We start from the raw sequence: 6,180 nt of genomic DNA on the forward strand, positions 1-6,180 counted from the left end.
AAAACACGAAACAGGACGAAGACAAAACCAGACATGAAGACAATAGGATTCCGCGCTGCACAAGGCAACACGGCTCAACTAAATAGTCATGACACATGAGGGATAGGTGTGCAGAGGCTGGGAGGAAAAGACAAGGGCGGGGCATACATGTGAAAACAGAACATAAACAAAAGGCACATGGCCAAAGTCTGGGCTGAGTCCTGACAGTTTGAGTATATAATAGTTTGTAAAAAGTACCAGTCTGCAACTAGATGTGCTCCAGGGTTAGTACATTTACTAATATGCTAATTATCGAGGAAAAGTGTTTGACATACAGCTTCACTCTTATAGTCTAGGGGCAGCCCTTACTGGGAGAACTGGGAAACTGGAACAGATCTGGTGAACACTGCAGTCTTCAAGGAAGATTGTAAACCTTCTTGTAGATGTAGATTGTAGATGCTTGTCATGCACCATATGTACAGGGGTGTGAAAAAGTGTTGGCCCCTTCCTGATTTATTTTTTTTTTTTTTGCATGTCAACACAAACAACCAAATGTAATAGATGTATTGTGGATGGTTTATGAAGTTTTGTTTTTTTATAATTTCATGGTAAACATATCCTGCATGTGGATGCAAATGCAATGTAAATACTCAACTGTCCTTTTTATGGTAAAACTTTTTGACCTACATGCTTCATATCTTTCTGTTCTATAGTGGCAGGACTGTAACATGATTTTGAGATAATATAAAGCTAAATATTCGATTAAATTCAATTCAAGTTTATTTGTATAGTGATTTTTACAATAGACATCGTCTCAAAGCAACTTTACAGAACATAAACATAGAACAGAAGGTAAACATAAGGAATAATATAAAGAATTAATGTAATAAAAAATCCATTTTATCATAAATGCTAAAAGGTTGTATATTCTTTTTAATTATGCTAAATTACATTTATTTATAATGTACAGAATGTAAGTGAATGATGACTGTCAGTAAAGCTGTCATTAATCATCATAATGATCATAAAGAACTGTGTATTGGATTTTACACAATAATGCTCAATTCACTTCTAAAATCAAAGAAATATACTTCCTTTTATTTCTCCTAAGATTGTGTGGCAATATGTTTTCAAGGTTTTATATCAGCAGAAGAATTAATGAAACATACTCATTTTCTAAACAATTCAGGATCTTCATGGAGAAACAAAGGGAGAACTTCCAGAACTGCTTGCTTTCAGTGATTCACAATATTTGAGTACAAAATTAATTAATTAATTAAGAGATGTCATAGTGTTATTTACTCTACCTTTCTGACCATTGTATGCCAAAGCACAGGGCGTTATAGGTTTACATGTATACAAAACTTATTTAACATACATAGAAACTTCACAAAAATAACCTGAATTGTAAAGACTACTATGGCTACATACTTCCTGTTATCTGTATATTCTGTATATACTGTATTTTCATACAGTATATACAGTATATTCTGTATATACTGTATTTTCATACATTTCAATTATTTATTTCTAATATTTTTGTAAGTGAGACGGACAAAGTAAGAATTTCATTTTATGTTCTAAAGCATTGTGAATCTTGAACCTTTAGACTATTACTTTTACCTCATTAGAAAGAAACAGGCCATCGTTCCAACACCTCAGACAAACTTCCACAATCTCTTTTTGTCGAAGTGAATACATCAGCTTCATTTTCTGACTGTTGAGGATCTCATTTTTAGTCCTCTTATTTAGTTCCTCTATCAATATGATTCTTTCCTCCTCCAGAGTATGGCTTGAAGGTAGGTAATTAACCTCTACTTATTTGGCTCTTTGCAGAGTATTTGTCTTGTCTTCATCATCTCCCCCTCCTCTTTTGCTGGTGATACCAACTGCATGGCAACCAGCTGATCACAGTTTGAACCTGTATTTGCCAAATTTGTATTTGATGCCCATTTTCCATTTTTCATCAAATCTTTTGCCTGTATCTGGCTCTGTAAGGGAGGGATGCTTCAAGTGCAAAAGCAAGAGCTTCAATTTCGTCTGCTCGTGTGTACGCTTTAAGAGCTATTTTTCTTGATACGCTTAAAGCCTTGCTTGTTTGCTCATAAACCTCATTTGCTTTGTGAAGCCTCAGCTCAACATCATATGAGATAGTAGGAATTGGAAAAGGTGATGGCCACTGCGATGTACATCTCATTTAGCACTGAATGATGGTTGAAGGGCTCTGAGAGAAAAACATTGACATATACATTTACATTTACAGCATTTGGCAGACGCCCTTATCCAGAGTGGCGTACACAAGTGCTTAAATCTCTAACATTGAATACATTAATGCTGGTTCACTAGGTTACATACTTAAGATACCATGAGTTTAAAACATTTGTTCAAAGTTACAATGAAAAAGTGTCAAAGGTTTTTTTTTTTATTTTTTTTTTAATGCAAAAGATAAGGAAAGAAGTGCTAGTTGAAGTGTTTCCTGAATAAGTAGGTCTTCAACCACCGCTTGAAAATAGCCTGTGACTCAGCTGTCCGGACCTCCAGGGGAAGTTCATTCCACCACCTTGGTGCCAGAACAGAGAAGAGTCTTGTAGTATACTTGCCTCTTACTCTGAGAGATGGTGGAACCAGTCGAGCAGTGCTGGTAGATCGGAGGGTGCGGGGTGTAGTGCGAGGAATGATGAGGGCTTTGAGGTAAGAGGGAGCTGGTCCATTTTTGGCTTTGTAGGCCAGCATCAGTGTTTTGAATCAGATGCGTGCAGCTACCGGAAGCCAGTGGAGGGATCGCAGCAGCGGGGTGGTATGCAAGAACTTTGGCAGGTTGAAAACAAGCCGGGCAGCTGCATTTTGGATCATTTGCAGAGGACAGATTGCGTTCATAGGTAGACCTGCCAGCAGTGCATTGCAATAATCCAGTCTAGAAATGACAAGAGACTGAACAAGTACCTCAGCAGTCTGTGTGGACAAAAATGGCCGAATCCTTCTAATGTTGTAGAGAAGAAACCGACATGAGCGAGTCACATTAGCAACATGAGAGGAAAAGGACAGCTGATTGTCCATGGTTACCCCAAGGTTGCGAGCTGTGGCTGAAGGGGAGATCAGATCGTTGTGCAAGGATATAGCAAGATCATGACCTGGGGATGAATCACCTGGGATGAACAGCAGTTCAGTTTTGCTAGGATTGAGCTTTAGCTGATGAGCAGTCATCCATGATGAAATTTCTGCCAGACATGCTGAGATCCGGTCAGAAGCTGTGGCATCTGAGGGTGGGAAAGAGAAGATAAGTTGTGTATCATCAGCATAGCAGTGGTAAAAGAACCCATGTGATGAAATAACTTCCCCAAGAGAGTGAGTATACAGGGAGAAAAGAAGAGGACCAAGTACTGAGCCCCGTGGGACGCCAGTGGAGAGTCTGCGTGGAGCAGATGTCACTCCCCTCCATGTTGCCTGATATGAGCGTCCTTCCAGGTAGGAGCCAAACCATTCCAAAGCTGATCTGCAAATCCCAAGACTCTTTAGGGTGGATAAGAGAGTCCTGTGGTTGACCGTATCAAACGCTGCTGAAAGGTCAAGGAGGATAAGGGCGGATGACAGTTTGGCTGATCTAGCAGTATGTAGCTTCTCAGAGACATCCAAAAGGGCTGTCTCTGTGGAGTGATCATATTGTAGCAAAAAGTCTTTACTTTACTTTATTACTTTATTGTCCCCAAAGGGGAAATTCTTTTCCACAACACTGCACTTGTTCGACACACACAACATAAACATAGACAGTCATAATACACACATGTCAAAAACATTCAGAATAACACTCAGCGATGTCTATTGTTAAGATACTTAATGACTGAGGGAATCAGGCCTCTTCCAAAGCGGGCCTTTCTGCACCTCAGAGCGCTGTACCTGCGCCCTGAGGGCAGTGGGGCTACATACTCATTTAGTGGATGTGTGGAATCCCGTTCTGACTCGCTGACTTTATTTTAGTTCTGCTTTTGAATCAGTCAGGCAGTTGTGGAAGTTCTTCTGATTGCTTTGGGGTGATATGAAGGCACATTATCTGAAGGGACAATTAGTTATAAACAAGTTGTTCTTATGTGTGCATGGCATAATTATAACTTTACATGCCAAGCTTCGCAAGCTATGCTAAAACAATAATTATTACATCAAAGTAATTTTTACAGAATGGTTTACAAATCTTGCTTACATTTTAATGTAGAAGAAATACTTTTGGAGATACCAGGAGCTTTCCTGCTACTTTATATGCTTGCAGTGGATTGAGATCATACCAAGACTCAGGATCCAGTACAGTATCTCTATGTTTTCAACAAGTTCACAGGACCTGTATATGTTACAAATATCAAGATGAAAGTTTGTCAGGCATAAATAATACCCTGTTGTCAAGATGTTGACGATCCAATAAAATTCTGGCAATCCATTGCACTGCTCAGTAGAAATGATCATGTCCTTAACATATCTGACACCTTGTAGGGTTTTCTGTATAGGATACTTTTTGTGATCCCCCAGCATTGTACTTAATGATCCTGTCTGATCCACTTTAAGATTCTCAACATATAACTGTGACTTGATGAAAGAGTGTCTATCTAAAAAATAAGCAAACATTTGCTGATTCTTTGTTGCCAGTGAGAGAAGCACATACTGGGTATTGTGCATAAATTCTTTAAAGAAACTGTTCTTTGCTTCAAATCTAATCGACCATAATTACATTAACAACCAAAAGCAGTGGATCAGGTGTGGATAATGATCGACAAAGTGATGTTTTGATCATATGCTGGAATTAGGAACAGTCTCTGTAAGTAATTTAAGATGTGCTGCTATTTTACTCTCCAAATAGAACAATGTCTCATCTGAGAACTTTGCAGATACAACCAACTCTACAATGTCTTTTTAAGTCCAATAAAATTTCCCATGCATGGTCATTTTCTGGGATACCGCTGCCAATCAGTTCCACTACTGAGTAATCACAAAAGGTTTCAATTCTCGTTTCCTTTGCCAAGCTTGATTTGGCTATTTTCAGTGGTTCATTTACACAATCTGCATACTTGTTGGGGAATGACTTGATACAACTATTCAGTTCCTCAAGTGATTTGAATCATTCAAGAGGGATGATCCCTTCAAAAAAATAATTTGATCCCTTCAAAAACAGGCATAAAATTCAGACAAGTAATTTAATACCAAACAATTTGATAGATAATGCCGCAGATAATATTTCTGTTTTTGATCAGTATTTAGACCATTTTAATCCCCTAATCAATTATTTTCATTGATTTCCTCTTCAAAATGATCAACCTGCACACTGGATCCCTTACCCATTTGTTTATTTAAACATACACTACCAGTATATACAACCCATTCTAAAGATAATAAATTATTCCTTTAGCACTGGCTATGTGCTGAAATCTTTTAAGCTAGTGTGACCGTATGAACGAGGTACGAGTGGTGATTGACACTCATGACCCCCAATCAGTGTCGAGCAGGCACTATTTAGAGCGGGTTGGTTTTGAGCCTGGGATGCGTCACGTCCGTATCCTCCCCGTTTTTGTTTACTCTAGAGATTTCAGGTATGTGCGGTTAGCATGTAGCGTTGGCTAATTCGTTTTTAGTTATCTTTACTTGTTGCACTAATGGCTCGTTTATTGCACCCTTAGCCTGTCTTTTCATCACTGTGTGTGTCCCTGTCGGATGCTGTTCGGATCTGTTTACTGCCCACCTTTCAGGTATGAGGAAGTTGCATTATAGATCATGTCTAGCTTTAATGAGGGTCGGGTGGCATGAGTAATGTGCAGTCCTTGTACTTCGGTTTAACAGCGGGTTATTTGAGGGCTGCGTATCCTGAGCGGCGAATTGATCCTCGTGAACTCCTTTATCCGCACTTGGATTCTCCCTCTCTTTTCGTCCTGGCCATTGTCACTGCAGTTTACGTTTTCCTCCACTGCGCGCCGAGTGATCAATATTGGCTTACCATCATTTAAAGGGATTTCTGCTGCTACCATCTGGTTTCTGGGATAGTTTTAACTGACCTGTTCTGGTCTACTTTGGGGTGGACGATTGGGTATTTCTTGGGGCCGGCCTAAGAACGACGTGGCCGCTCCTTTTTGAGTCCTGTCTCCCTCAAACTTTTTATAAAGTTTTCGGTTGCGTTGAATCATGACTTCTATTTGCTTTTCATTCATTCTGTTTCTGTTTATATGT

The sequence above is a fragment of the Tachysurus fulvidraco genome, chromosome 18, assembly GCF_022655615.1.
Source record: "Tachysurus fulvidraco isolate hzauxx_2018 chromosome 18, HZAU_PFXX_2.0, whole genome shotgun sequence".
NCBI classification, from domain to species: Eukaryota; Metazoa; Chordata; class Actinopteri; order Siluriformes; family Bagridae; genus Tachysurus; species Tachysurus fulvidraco.